Source organism: Mycteria americana (assembly GCF_035582795.1).
Source record: "Mycteria americana isolate JAX WOST 10 ecotype Jacksonville Zoo and Gardens chromosome Z unlocalized genomic scaffold, USCA_MyAme_1.0 Scaffold_18, whole genome shotgun sequence".
Taxonomy (NCBI): domain Eukaryota; kingdom Metazoa; phylum Chordata; class Aves; order Ciconiiformes; family Ciconiidae; genus Mycteria; species Mycteria americana.
In genome coordinates, this window is record NW_027445436.1 from 8,152,541 (window position 1) to 8,167,642 (window position 15,102).

General features: G+C 45.9%; 1 protein-coding gene across 7 annotated transcripts in view; it reads left to right on the forward strand.

Moving 5' to 3' along the window:
* LOC142402964 (BDNF/NT-3 growth factors receptor-like) overlaps window positions 1–15,102 on the forward strand; it is a 270,912-nt gene that overhangs the window by 134,500 nt on the left and 121,310 nt on the right. The window lies entirely within an intron of this gene.

Sequence of the window (15,102 nt, forward strand, 5' to 3'; positions counted from 1 at the left end):
CCTTTTAAACTGTCATTATCTCGATCCATGAGTCTTCTTGCCTTCCTTCTATTTTCTCCCTGTCCCAGGAGTGAGCGAGAGGCTGTTGGCTGGGTTTAACGCACCACAATATGAAATGCTGATTTTTGAAGCAGCAATCAATACTGCAGTAAATAACTGAAACAATATCTAAACAATACTGTAATTAATTTACCCTAATTAATTGCCCTAAAGGGCAAAGGAGTCCAGGAAGGCTGGACATTCTTCAAGGAGGAAGTCCTAAAGGCACAAGAGCAGGCTGTCCCCAGGTGTCGAAAGATGAGCCGGCGGGGAAGAAGACCAGCCTGGCTGACTAGAGAGCTCTGGCTCGAACTCAGGAAAAAGAGGAGAGTCTACGACCTTTGGAAGAAGGGGCAGGCAAGTCAAGAGGACTACAAAGGTGTAGTGAGGTTGTGCAAGGAAAAAATTAGAAGGGCCAAAGCCGAGCTAGAGCTCAATCTGGCTGCTGCTGTAAAAGACAACAAAAAATACTTCTTCAAATACATTAGCAGCAAAAGGAGAGCTAAGGAGAATCTCCAGCCCCTAGTAGACAGGGGAGGGAACACAGTGACCAAGGATGAGGAAAAGGCTGAGGTACTTAATGCCTTCTTTGCCTCAGTCTTTAATAGCAGGGCCAATTGTTCTCTGGGTACCCAGCCCCTGGAGTTGGAAGATAGGGACAGGGACCAGAATGGAGCCCCCATAATCCAGGGGGAAATGGTTAGTGACCTGCTACACCACTTAGACACTCACAAGTCTATGGGGCCTGATGAGATCCACCCGAGAGTACTGAAGGAACTGACAGATGTGCTCACCAAGCCCCTTTCCATCATTTACCAGCAGTCCTGGCTAACTGGGGAGATCCCTTGCTGACTGGAGATTAGCAAATGTGACACCCATCTTCAAGAAGGGCTGGAAGGAGGACCCGGGGAACTACAGGCCTGTCAGCCTGACCTCGGTGCCGGGGAAGCTGATGGAGCAGATCATCCTGAGTGCTATCACACGGCATGTAGAGAATAACCAAGGGATCAAGCCCAGCCAGCATGGGTTCAGGAAAGGCAGGTCCTGCTTGACCAACCTGATCTCCTTCTAGAACAAGGTGACCCGCCTAGTGGATGAGGGAAAGGCTGTGGATGTTGTCTACCTAGACTTCAGTAAAGCCTTTGACACGGTTTCCCACAGCATTCTCCTGGACAAACTGGCTGTTCATGGCTTGGACGGGTGTACTCTTCTCTGGGTTAAGAACTGGCTGGATGGCTGGGCCCAAAGAGTGGTGGTGAGTGGAGTTTACTCCAGTTGGCGGCCGGTCACAAGCAGTGTCCCCCAGGGCTCTGTGTTGGGGCCAGTTCTGTTTAATATCTTTATCAATGATCTGGATGAAGGGATCGAGTGCACCCTCAGTAAGTTTGCAGTGACACCAAGTTGGGTGGGAGTGTTAATCTGCTTGAGGGGAGGAAGGCTCTACAGAGGGATCTGGACAGGCTGGATTGATGGGCCGAGGTCAATTGTATGAGGTTCAACAAGGCCAAGTGCAAGGTCCTGCACTTGGGTCACAGCAACCCCATGCAACACTACAGGCTTGGGGAAGAGTGGCTGGAAAGCTGCCTGGCAGAAAAGGACCTGGGAGTGTTGGTTGACAGCTGCCTGAATATGAGCCAGCAGTGTGCCCAGGCGGCCAAGAAAGCCAATAGCATCCTGGCTTGTATCAGACATAGTGTGGCCAGCAGGACTAGGGAAGTGATTGTCCCTTTGTACTTGGCACTGGTGAGACCGCACCTTGAATACTGTGTTTAGTTTTGGGCCCCCCACTACAAGAGAGACATTGAGGTGCTGGAGTGTGTCCAGAGAAGGGCAACGAAGCTGGTGAAGGGTCTAGAGCAGAAGTCTTATGAGGAGCGGCTGAGGGAACTGGGGTTGTGTAGCCTGGAGAAAAGGAGGCTCAGGGAAGACCTTATCACTCTCTACAACTACCTGAAAGGAGGTTGTAGCAAGGTGGGTGTTGGTCTCTTCTCCCAGGTAACAAGTGATAGGACGAGAGGAAATGGCCTCAAGTTGCGCCAGGGGAGGTTTAGACTGGATATTAGGAAATTTTACTTCACTGAAAGGGTTATCAAGCATTGGAACAGGCTGCCCAGGGAAGTGGTTGAGTTACCATCCCTGGAGGTGTTTAAAAGACGTTTGGATGAGGTGCTTAGGGACATGGTATAGTGGTGGTCTTGGTAGTGTTAGGTTTATGGTTGGACTCGATGATCTTAAAGGTCTTTTCCAACCTATACGAGTCTGTGATTCTGTGATTCTGTAATAGTAACTGCACTACTTACTATGTTTCACCTGTACATTAAAGTCTTTAACTGTTTCAGAGAAGGTTCTTTCTACCTCTTTATGCTGTGAACTTGTACATACATTACTGAAGTGTTGCTGGAAGCCTGATCTGTTTCTCTGAGAAGTCATTCTAAAGATTCCCAGTGCAGTTGGTGAGCGTTGGATGTGCAACTAAGTGATATCCATATCTGTATCCTGACTGATTTAGCTTCACAGCACAAACTGTAGTTTAAGGGCATACGATCTAGGTCAGAAAACTTTGTCTCCAGCTTTGCGTAGCTTAAATACTATAATAGGCGCCTTCCTTGATCTGTGCATGGGTGCGTGCATGCATATGCATGTGCAGGATTTCAAAGGGTGTAAAGACTGATGCCAGGCTACCTATTTGTCTTGTGAACATTAACACTAAGCCACAGCTTGATGTTTGCACTAAGCACAATCCACATAAGGATCTTCTTGCAGTGCAACAGGAGGCATTTTCCTGCATTTTTATTATACATTCCCGATGTTCTCTCTTACCATAATTTTGTTGTGTGGCACTATTTGGTAATTAGAAATAATCCATAATCTCTTCTGCCAGAGGGTATTTGAATAATCTGGCATAGCATAAGCAATGGAATGCATTAAATAGTCACCGAATTGCTGATACTTGATCAGCACAAGAAAGATGTTATATAGATGCATTGTGATAAGAACATTAATTCCTGTGAAAAACAGAAGCCACTAGGGAATCACAAATGGGCAACATGTCCACTAGAGCTCTCTAATGTTATATAAAAGGACATGCTTTTAAATGAGGCTCCTGTACTTCCACTCCCAGCTGCATTAAACATTATAAACAAACATCAGTGACTACACGGTATTTAACTTTCAGCATTAATGCCAAAACAACATACATGGTGTTCTGTGAAAAAAAAAAAAACCAACAACAACCCCAAACTGTACCAAACACAGAATTCTCTCACATTTAGTAAACTGCATATTAAGTACAGAAGCATTAACTCACAGCTGACTAGTGCTAACTAGGTCCTGATCCTGAAAATACATAAGTCTGTGTTTGGTTTTGTGTGCTGCAATGAAACCCACATGGTGTCAGGGAAACTAATCACGGTACATGAAGTTCAGCTCGTGCATAAATGTTTGCAGGATGAGGGCTTGAGAATTTGCTATGGTGCTCCTGGGAGATGTGCAGAGCTGACGCTCTGCATTCTGCTACATTGCCATGGTGGTCCAAATCTTTGTGTTGTTATTGTTTTAGCAAAGAGAATCAGGTCAACAGCAGTAGTATATAAACTGAGTCAGATATCTTCTACCACACTGAGCATCTGTCCAATAAACAGGGACATTTAAATTGTCTAGGACAAAAAAGGTCTTCCCATAAATAATTTCACATACTCTCTCTCTTAGCTCTCTTGCCAGATATCTGTTTCTGAATACAGTGTTTCAGGCTCCATTGCAAAGTATTGGAATTGCATGTGTTAAAAATAAAATTTAAAAAAAAAATGTATTGCAATCAATTTAATTTGAAATTCCATCAGTGTATCAATAAATCAGTACTTTTCACAGAATCACAGAATGGTTGAGGTTGGAAGGGACCTCTGGAGGTCATCTGGTCCAACCATCCTGCTCAAGCAGGGCCACCTAGAGACAATTGCCCAGGAACATGTCCAGGCAGCTTTTGAATATCTCCAAGGAGGGAGACTCCACAAGCTCTCTGGGCAACATGTTCCAGAGCTCAGTCACCCTCACAGTAAAAAAGTGTTTCCTGATGTTCAGACAGAACCTCCTGTGTTTCAGTTTGTGCCTCTTGTCCTGTCACTGGGCACCACTGAAAAGAGCCTGCCTCCCTCTTCTTTGCACCCTCTCTTCAGGTATTTATATACATTGATAAGATCCCCCCTGCCAAGCCTTCTCTTCTCTAGGCCTAATGCAGCCCAGGATACCATTAGCCTTCTTTGCTGCAAGGGCACATTGCTGGCTCATGGTCAGCTTGGTGCCCACCAGGACCCCCAGGGCCTTTTCTGCCAAGCTGCTTTCCAGTTGGGTGGCCCCCAGCATGTAATGGTGCATGGGGCTGTTCCTCCCCAGGTGCAGGACTTTGCATTTCTCCTTGTTGAACTTCATGAAGTTCCTGTCAACCCATTTCTGCAGCCTGTTGAGGTCCCTCTGGATGGCAGCACAACCCTCTGGCATACCATCCACTCCTCACAGTTTTGTGTCATCAGCAAGCTTCCTGAGGGTACACTCTGCCCCACCATCCAGATCATTAATGAAGATGTTAAACAAGACTGGACACAGTATTAACCCCTGGGGTACACTGCTAGCTACTGGCCTCCAACTAGACTTTGTTCCACTGATCACCATCCTCTGGGCCTGGCTGTTTAGCCAGCTTTTGATCTACCTCACTGTCTGCTCATCCAGCCCATATACATCAACAGCTTCTCCATGAGGATCTTATGGGAGATGGTGTTGAAAGCCTTCCTGAAGTCCAGGTAGGCAATATCCACTGCTCTCCCCTCGTCTACCAGGCCAGTCATTTCATCACAGAAGTTTATCAAGTTGGTCAAGCATGACTTCCCCTTGGTGAAGCCATGCTGACTACTCCTGATGGCCACCTTGTCCTTCCTGTGCCTGGAAATGGTTTCCAGCATTAGTTGCTCCATCACCTTCCCAGGGATGGAGGTGAGCCTGGCCAGACTGTAGTTCCCAGGTCCTCCTTCTTACCCTTCTTGAAGATAGGAGTGACATTTGCTTTCCTCCAGTCCTTGGGCACTTCTCCCAGTCTCCGTGATCGACCAAAGATTATAAAGAGTGGCCTTGCAATGACATTTGCCAGCTTCCTCAGCACTCATGGGTGCATCCCATCAGGGCCCATGGACTTATGTATGTCCAGTTTGCTTAAGTATTCCCTCACCTGACCCTGTTCCACCAAGGGTACATCTTCCTTGCTCCAGACTTTCCCCCAGTCTCTGGGACCTGAGATTCCTGAAGGCTCGTCCTGCTAGTAAAGACTGAGGCAAAGGCGGAATTCAGTACCTTAGCCTTTTCCATGTCCTGTATAACCAAGGTCCCCCATCTTGTTGAGTAATAGGCCCACATTTTCCCTAGTCTTCCTTTTGTCACCTATGTACTTATAGAAGTCCTTGTTGTCTTCGACATCCCTGGCCAGATTCAATTCCATTTGGACTTTAGCCAAACGGATGCTCAGACATGCATCCCTGGATGCTTGGACAATGTCTCTATTGCTCCCAGGTTACCTGTCCCTGCTTCCATCCTCTGTATGCTTCGGGTTTTTTCTGTTTGAGTTTGGCTAGGAGCTCCTTGTTCATCCATGCAGGCCTCCTGGCTTTTTTGCCTGACTTCTAATTCATTGGGATGGACTTCTCTTGGGCTTGGAGGAGGTGATCCTTGAATATTAACCAGCTTCCTTGGGCCCCTTTTCCCTCCAGGGCCTTATCCTATAGGACTCTTCCAAGAAGAACTTTGAAGAGGCCAAACTCTGCTCTCCTGAAGCCCAGGGTTGTGAGCTTGCTTTTCATCCTCCTCCCTGCCCTCAGGATCCTCAACTCCACCATCTCATGGTCACTGCAGCCAAGGCTGCCTTTGACCTTTACATCCCCAATGAGCCCCTCCTTGTTGGTGAGTATGAGGTCCAGCAGAGAACCTCTCCTCATTGGCTCCCCTATCACTTGGAGGAGGAAGCTGTCATTGATGGACTCCAAGAACCTCCTGGATTGCTTATGCCCTGCTGTGTTGACAGATATTGGGGTGGTTGAACTTCTCCATGAGGATCAGGGTCTGCTTCTAGCCGGCTATAGAGGGCCTCATTCACTTGTTTTTCCTGGTCAGGCAGCCTATAACAGACACCCACTATAATGTCACCTTTACCTGTCCTCTCTATTCCTAACCCATAATCTCTCAGTTGGCTCCTCTTCCATTCCCAGGCAGAGCTCCATGCATTCCAGCTGCTTGCACATATAATGCAACTCCCCCTCCTCATCTTCCCAGCCTCTCCTTCCAAAAGTCCCTGTATGCCTCCATTGGAACACTTCAGTCATGGGAGCCAACCAACCACATCTCCATGATCCCAACAAGATTATAGCCCTGTAACTGCACACAGATCTCTAACTCATCATGTTTATTCCCCATGCTGCATGCATTAGTGTACAGGCACATGTTGAGTTCCTGGAGAGGGTTTGGGAGATTTCTGCATAACAGTGCCTTGTAGGCACTTCCTCGCTTACATGTAAATGCTGGAGGTGACCCCACCCAAGCCTCATTTTGCTGATTTTGTGATCCCTTCCCATCACACCACCCCATGCCCTCTGCTCAGCAATCCTGTCCATCACTGCCTCAGAGGACTGCTGGTCACCCTTTTCCTCCCCTGTCATTCCTAGTTTAAAGCCCTCCTTATAAGGTCAGTCATCCTATTGGCAAAAATAGCTTTGCCCTGCTTAGCGAGGTGGATCCCATCTCTCCCAAGCAGAGGCTGATCTGCAAACAGGGTCCCATGGTTGTAGAACCCAAGACCCTGCCGCCAACACCAGTTCCGCAGCCAATTATTGACTTGTTCTATTAGTGCCCTCCTCCTCACACCCTTTCCCCTCACCAGCAGGATCGAGGAGAACACCACCTAGGCCCCCATGCCCTTGACTACTGCCCCCAGAGCTCTGTAGTCACTTTTGATCCTGTCCAGGTTTCTCCTGGCAGTATCATTTGTGCCTACATGGAAGAAAAGCAGGGGGTAGTAGTCAGAGGGCCAGACAAGCTTTGGCAGTCCCTCCACAACATCCTGGATCCTGAGCCCCCGGCAGGCATCAAACCTCTCTAATTGATAGGTCAGGTCAGGAGATGGGTGCCTCTGTCCCCTGCAGCAGGGATTGACCCATTACAATGACTCGCTGTTTCTTCCTGGTGGTCTTGCATGGTTTAGGGTCAGGTGTACCATGTCCTTTGCTTGTAGGTACATGTGGGTCCTCTTCAACTTTGAGGACAGTGAACCTATTTTGCAATTGTAAGCCCTTAGGTGGGGCAGGAGCCTTCCTCTTGGTGCCAGAAGTCACCAGCTTCCATCCTTCCCCTTCTCCAGAGGTTGAACTTACCATTCTACTAGGGGTGGACACTGCCTGCGTCTCTGCTGCAAATGGGGTGTGAGGCTCTTCAAGCTGCTCTGTCTCAGGGAAAATCCTATCGCCCTTCTCCATCTTCTCTGATGCTGTGCAGCCTGCTCACTTCCTCCCATGAATTGCAAGTACTTTCTGGGAATAAAGAGCACAGGGGAGAAAGATGGCTATGATTTATGGTAATATCTATTAAGGCTTTATAGAATATAATACATTTGTACTAGTTATCACCATAGAATTAACCAGGCACTAATTGGTTGGAGCTGCCAACTCAGCCTGCTTATGAGTGTAACACTGTTGTTTGTCATGTTCATTATATTGACATAGTATGTCAGATCCTGAATGAAGTTCATTCAGCCTTTTCTGCCATTCTTCTTGTTTGCTCTGGTATGCATGTGTGCTGCCATTCAGAGAGGGTTCACATCTCTGCAAAGATTGCATCTGTGTGCTTTGGGAAATACATGTCTTGGGTATCTGCCCAACAACCACTTCTCCAGAAACAGTGGGCTGCGGGAGGGCATTCTTCAATTGAATCTCTCCTGGTGTTTTCCTCTTTCTTGGAAACTGACTGGGACAAAATGTTCAAAGCTCTTTGAACCTTTCTTCCCTTTCTTTCTTTTTTCCCCCTCTTTCTGTCTTTCACTTCGATGTCTCAAAAGGCTGTGACTGAGTTAATTATGGTGTGATAAATCAGCCAGTAAACTTCTATGCATTATGCTGTGTTTGGGCAGCTCCTGTTCCTTAGTGACAGCTGCTTGGCTCAGCACACTGTAATTATCAACTCAAAAACAAGATGCTTTTAGGTTCTGAAAGCCTAATGGCAGAGACTGAACTTGTCCTCAGCCTCGTCATGGGCTACAGCTTTAAAAGGTCCTATTTGGTCGTTGTTTGGTTGTGTTTTCACTGTTAGTACTGGAGCTCTGACAGTTCATTAACATGCTGGATCCTGTAGGAAGCTGTCATTACCCTAAAGGAGTATGGGTCTTTGTTATTCATTAGCTGCTGACATGACATATATAGTTGACTTTTGATTAATGCATCTGTGTTTGTTCTTCTTCACTAAAATAAAGTTTTATTTACTTGTGGAAGGGGATTTATACATGTCAGTGAAAATTTACAAAGCCCTTATTTAAACAGATGTCTGAAGGGAACTTTGCTGAGCAGCACACCTGAATTCCTATTGGCTGCAGTGGAACTGAGGATCCATCTGCTCCTGCTTTATGTCCCCTGCTTACCTGTGTTTGGCTCGCCAGCTGGACAAACAGGCTACGTGCTAACTAGATGCCTGATGCCTGGTGGTCTGCAGCCATGGAGGCATAGATAGCATGGTGTTGCCTCTGATCTGCTAAGGGGCAAGCGGCCCTGGGATTTATTTGGTGCAGACCTGTTGCAAGGGGCTGTATGTTGTTGACACTATTGCTCCCTTGTCAAACTTATTTGACATTGTCCAACAGACTCAAAAAGTGAAAGATGTGCAGGCATTGTCATTATATAAGCTTCTCCACTTTAGGAATCCTAAAAATTCCAGTAGCATAGTCACTTTAATTTGTATGCCTATTTTTATATCGCATTGGAACCTTCTGAACTGAAAGGGGCAAACTTAGTTAATGTTTCAAAGAAACAATCTAAAAGATCACAGAAACAGAGGGGCATACAGTTTTATAGGAACCTGCTAAGTCTTTGACTCTGCTACCATGTTATATTGTAGAAATGCTCAGTATGTGTAAAATGTACATGTTCAGTGGCCCAAAAATTAATAATAATGTCTTTAAAACCCTCTATGCATAGTACAAAATAAAATAACAAAGAAGGAGGCCTCCTTCTTATTTGTCTGAAATGTAGAAAAATATAATCATAGAATCTATCATAGAATATCCTGAGTTGGAAGGGACCTACAAGGATCATCGAGTCCAACTCCTGACTCCACACAGGGCAACCTAAACGTTAAACCATATATCTATGAGCATTGTCCAAACGCTTCTTGAACACCGACAGGCTTGGAGCCATGACCACTTCCCTGGGGAGCTTGTTCCAGTGCTTGACCACCCTCTCAGTGAAAAACTATTTCCTAATATCCAATCTGAACTTCCCCTGACACAGCTTTAAGCCATTCCCTCACGTCCTATCACCAGACACCAGAGAGAAGAGATCAGCACCTCCCTTTCCGCTCCCCCTCACGAGGAAGTTGTAGATAGAAATGAGGGCGCCCCTCAGCCTTCTCTTTTCTAAGCTGAACAAACAGTATCCTCAGCCACTCCTCATAAGTCATGCCCTCTAGTCCTTTCACCATCTTTGTTGCCCTCCTTTGGACACATTCTAATATTTCTACAGCCTTCTTATATTGTGGAGCCCAAAACCGCAAACAGTACTTGAGGTAAGGCCGCACCGGTTAGCTATACTATGCCTAATGCACTCCAGGACACGGTTGGCCCTTTTGGCTGCCAGGGCACATTGTTGACTCATATTGAGCTTACCATCAACCAAACCCCCCAGATCCTTTTCTGCAGGGCTATACTCCAGCCTCTTGTCCCCCCCAGTCTATATGTACATCCAGGATTACACCGTCCCAGGTGCAGAATATAGCATTTGTCCTTGTTAAATTTCATACGATTGGTGATTGCCCAGCACTAATGTATCAAGATGTCTCTGTAAGGCCTCTCTACCCTCGAGGAAATCAATGGCTCCTCCTAATTTAGTATTGCCGGCAAACTTACTTAGTGTGCACTCAACTCCTGTGTCCAGGTTACTGATAAAAACATTGAAGAGAACTGGCCCTAAAATTGAGCCCTGGGGAACACCACTAGTGACTGGCCACCAATCATATGTTACCCCATTTAGTACAACTCTTTGAGCCTGACCTTTCAGCCAACTGTTCACCCATTGTGTTGTGTACATATCTATCTGTATGCTGGACATTTTGTCTAGAAGGATACTGTGAAAGACTGTATCAAAAGCTTTGCTAAAATCCAAAAAACCCACATCCACTCACTGCCTTCCCTTCGTCCACTAGGTGGGTAAGCTTGTCATGAAAGGATATTAAGTTAGTAAGGCATGACTTTCTCTTCATGAATCTATGTTGGCTTTGACCGATGACTACATTGTCTTTCAGGTGTTTTTCAATAACTCCCAGAATGATCTTCTCCATAATTTTACCAGGCACCAAAGTGAGACTGACAGGCCTATAATTACCAGGGTCTTCTTTCTTGCCCTTCTTGAAAACTGGAATAACATTTGCTAGCTTCCAGTCAACTGGGAACTCTCCAGATTCCCAAGGCCATTGATAAATATCTGAGAGGGGTCTCGCAATAACATTGGCCAACTTTTTCTGTACCCTGGGATGAATCCCATCAGGCCCCATAGACTTATGCACATTCAATTGCAGCAGCAAATCCCGTACAAGTTCAAAGTCAACTGGGAGCTTATCCATAACCCCAGTCACATTCTTCTAACACAGGGCTCCAGGGGTCCCAGGGCCCATCATTGGTGTTAAAGACAGAAGCGAAGAAGGCATTAAACATCTCTGCTTTATTTTCATCCCTAATGTCAGCTGAAAGATAACACTATCAACTGAATGGAAGGAGATTTATCATATTCTCTGCTAGATCTGTCAGTATTATATGAAAATACATACAAATCCAAGAGGGAAGAAGAGAAAATATGTCACATTTTTTGCAAGGGAAATGATCTGGGAAAGTCGTGCTGTTCCCACTATCAAGCCACAGCTTGACTATGGCTCAGTCCCTGAATGTATGAAGTTTCTTACAAGTCCTGCTTCTCAAACTGGGATCCTGGGATGCTTTTCAGACTATGCCTGTTTCTGAAAACAAAGGCAGAAAAGAGTTAATACTTTGAAGCCAGTACATTTATTAGCCCTTCTCCCTGCAAGTGTCTATCCTAGGAGATACATGACACAGTACTTTCCCATCCTTTGCTGAGTCCTTCTGTTTCTGCAGCACAGAAGATCCCAAAAGATTAGTATCATGCTGAGGGAAAGGGTTTCCTGCTCTGAGCTAGGTGAGATCATTGTCTCCAGTTAACTTAAACATGAAAGAGGAACCACAATAAAATAACATCAGCAGGCATTCACTATAGCAACTCACGTGCAACAGCCTTGAAGTTCTACAACCAGTAATCTTTTCAAAGAAGCACATTGAGATTCACATTTACAAATCAATTACAAAGGCAAAGGATAGTCAAAAATTCAGCACAGTTTTCTGCTTAGAGTTGATTTACTGTACTGTGTTGGAAAGCTGGTAGTGGGCTGGAAGCAGCAAAGAGAGAAAATAATAACTGAATAATATCTGCCATTTATTTTGAACACAGTGAGCCAAATTTAGCTTTCCGTTATTCTGATATATCCCAGTTGTTTTAGCACATAATAGATCAAACCTACATTTAATACATACTTATCACTGAAATCAAAACCAATTTCAAGTTACTAAGGCTCGAGAGCTTTGCATACCTTAGTTTTCTTATGTAAGGTCAAATTCATTCCTGAAAAAAATGTCAACTTTAGTATTCTTGTTTTCCTGAAAGGTGAATTTAGCTCATAATGCTCATGCATTTAAAACAATGATAGCATTGCTATTCTAATTTATTATTAAATAGTTCCTCTTTGATTTTAAGGATCTAACAGAGCATCGCAATATGCCTATCTGTAGCCAAACTGAAAGGATCTTGGCCAAATAAAATAAATAAATTACTGTATCAAAAGGGTGAGATAATACCCCTCACCAGAAATCAAATATAAAATCTGAAAGACAGCAAACACTGAGTTTCGGCCAGAGAAGTGCCAATCTAGCTACAGCAAAATTAATTTACAGCGGGCAAGAGCTGTGGTGCCCCCACCACTGTGGGGGAGAAGGACTGTCATCTGGGCACCCTCCCAGGAGTTGCAGCACTAAATCATGGAAGGAAGCCTAATTCTCAGTCAAGGCAACAAAAACTTTGGGGTTTAAAATATAGATCCTGGGAGGATTTAAGTTGTAAACAAAGCATCTGAAAGGTTTAGCTATAACAACACAAATTTATCAAATTTATCATCAGATGTAGCTCTTGACAACTAGGAAATCCCTACAGGTTTTCTTCTCATAGATGTCTCCAGTTATTCTTCCAGGAAGACCACTGCCCATGGAAGCGCCTTCTTCAAGTCACCTGTTAAACGTCTCTAGTGTTAGTAGTTCAGTGAGCAGTGCTGATGGAGCTGGTTTCCTGTGGCTCTTACTGTTCATCAAGCAGTGAGCCCCTGCTGCAGCCAATCCATAAGGACAGAGATCACTCCTCTGCTCTGCTGTGTTCATAAGGTATATGGGAAAACATCTGAAACTTCTAGCACTTGTGATATTGTAATTGAGTGAGGTGTTAAGATGAGACACACGCACAATTGCATAATTTTCATGCTCTTTAGGAAACCTAGCCTTAAAAGGACTAGTGTGATCTTTGGATGTGCAGAGAAGTAGGGAGCTGATTTTATGTTTGTATTACAGCCTTGTGGAGAATGATACAAGAATGTGGCTTCCAGTTGGAAAAAACAACTAGAAACAACTATTTTATAAAGGATATTGCAAATCTGTAAGGCCTTTGACACGGTCCCCCACAAAATTCTGGCCACTAAATTGGAGACATATGAGCTTGATAGATGGACTGTTAGATGGATAAGGAATTGGCTGGATGACCACATCCAAAGAGTTACAGTCAACGGCTCAATGTCCAAATGGAAACCAGTAATGAGTGGTGTCCCTCAAGGGTCCGTACTGGGACCAATACTATTCAATATCTTTATCAACAACATAAACAGTGGGACTGAGTGCACCCTCAGCAAGTCTGCAGATAACACCAAGCTGAGTGGTGCAGTTGATACACTGGACAAAAGGATGCCATCCAGAGGGACCTTGACAGGCTTGAGCAATGGGCCCATGTGAACCTCATGCAGTTCAACAAGGCCAAGTGCAAGGGCCTGCACCTGGGTTGGGGCAATCCCCAATATCAGTACAGACTGGGGGATGAAGGGATTGAGAGCAGCCCTGCAGAGAAGGACTTGGGGGTACTGGTGGATGAAAAACTGGACATGAGCTGGCAATGTGTGCTTGCAGCCCAGAAAGCCAATTGCATCCTGGGCCGCATAAAAAGAAACGTGGCCAGCAGGTTGAGGGAGGTGATTCTGCCCCTCTACTCCACTCTCGTGAGACCCCATCTGGAGTATTGCATCCAGCTCTAGGGTCCCCAGTACAAGACAGACATGGACCTGTTAGAGCAGGTCCAGAGGGCGGCCACAAAAATGATGAGAGGGCTGGAACACCTCTCCCATGAGGAAAGGCTGAGAGAGTTGGGGTTGTTCAGCCTGGAGAAGAGAAGGCTCCGGGGAGACCTTATTGCAGCCTTTCAATACTTAAAGGGGGCTTATAAGAAAGATGGAGAGAGACTTCTTACCAGGCCCTGTGGTGACAGGACAAGGGGGAATGGTTTTAAACTGAAAGAGGGTAGGTTTATATTGGACATAAGGAAGAAATTTTTTATGATGAGGGTGGTGAGACACTGGAACAGGTTGCCTAGCGAAGCTGTGGATGCCCCATCATTGGAGGTGTTCAAGGTCAGGTTGGACAGGGCTTTGAGCAACCTGGTCTAGTGAAAGATGTCCCTGCCCATGGCAGTGGTGTTAGACTAGATGATCTTTAAAGGTCCCTTCTGACCCAAACCATTCTATGATTCTTTGATACTATGTGGCGGTAAAATGTTTAAACCTATTTTTTGTGACCAAGGAAAAAACACTTTTACACTGTCACTGCGTTTCACTTTTTAATTAAGCACACAAACATTTTTACACTTTGTGGTGGGTTGACCCTGGCTGGATGCCAGGTGCCCACCAAGCCGCTCTATCACTCCCCCTCGTCAGCTGTACAGGGGAGAGAAAATATAAGAAAAGGCTCGTGGGTCAAGATAAGGGCAGGGAGAGATCATTCACCAATTACTGTCACAGGCAAAACAGACTCAACTTGGGGAAATTAGTTTAATTTATTACCAATCAAATCAGAGTAAGGTAATGAGAAAATAAAAACTAAATCTTAAAACACCTTCCCCCACCCCTCCCTTATTCCTGGGCGTAACTACTCCTGATTTCTCTACCTCCTCCCCAACAGCGATGCAGGGGGACGGGGTATGGGGGTTGCGGTCAGTTCATCACACATTGTTTCTGCTGCTCCTTCTTCCTCAGGGGGAGGACTCCTCACACTCTTCCCCTGCTCCAGCATGGGGTCCCTCCCACGGGAGACAGTCCTCCATGAACTTCTCCAATGTGAGTCCTTCCCATGGGCTAAAGTTCTTCACGAACTGCTCCAGTGTGGGTCCTTTCCATGGGGTGCAGTCCTTCAGGAACAGACTACTCCAGCATGGGTCCCCCACAGGGTCACAAGTCCAGCCAGAAAACCTGCTCCAGCATGGGCTCCTCTCTCCACGGGTTCAGAGGTCCTGCCAGGAGCCTGCTCCAGCATGGGCTCCTCTCTCCACGGGGTCACAGCCTCCTTTGGGCATCCACCTGCTCGAGTGTGGGGTCCTCCACAGGCTGCAGGTGGATATCTGCTCCACCGTTAACCTCCATGGGCTGCAGGGGGACAGCCTGCCTCACCATGGTCTTCACCATGGG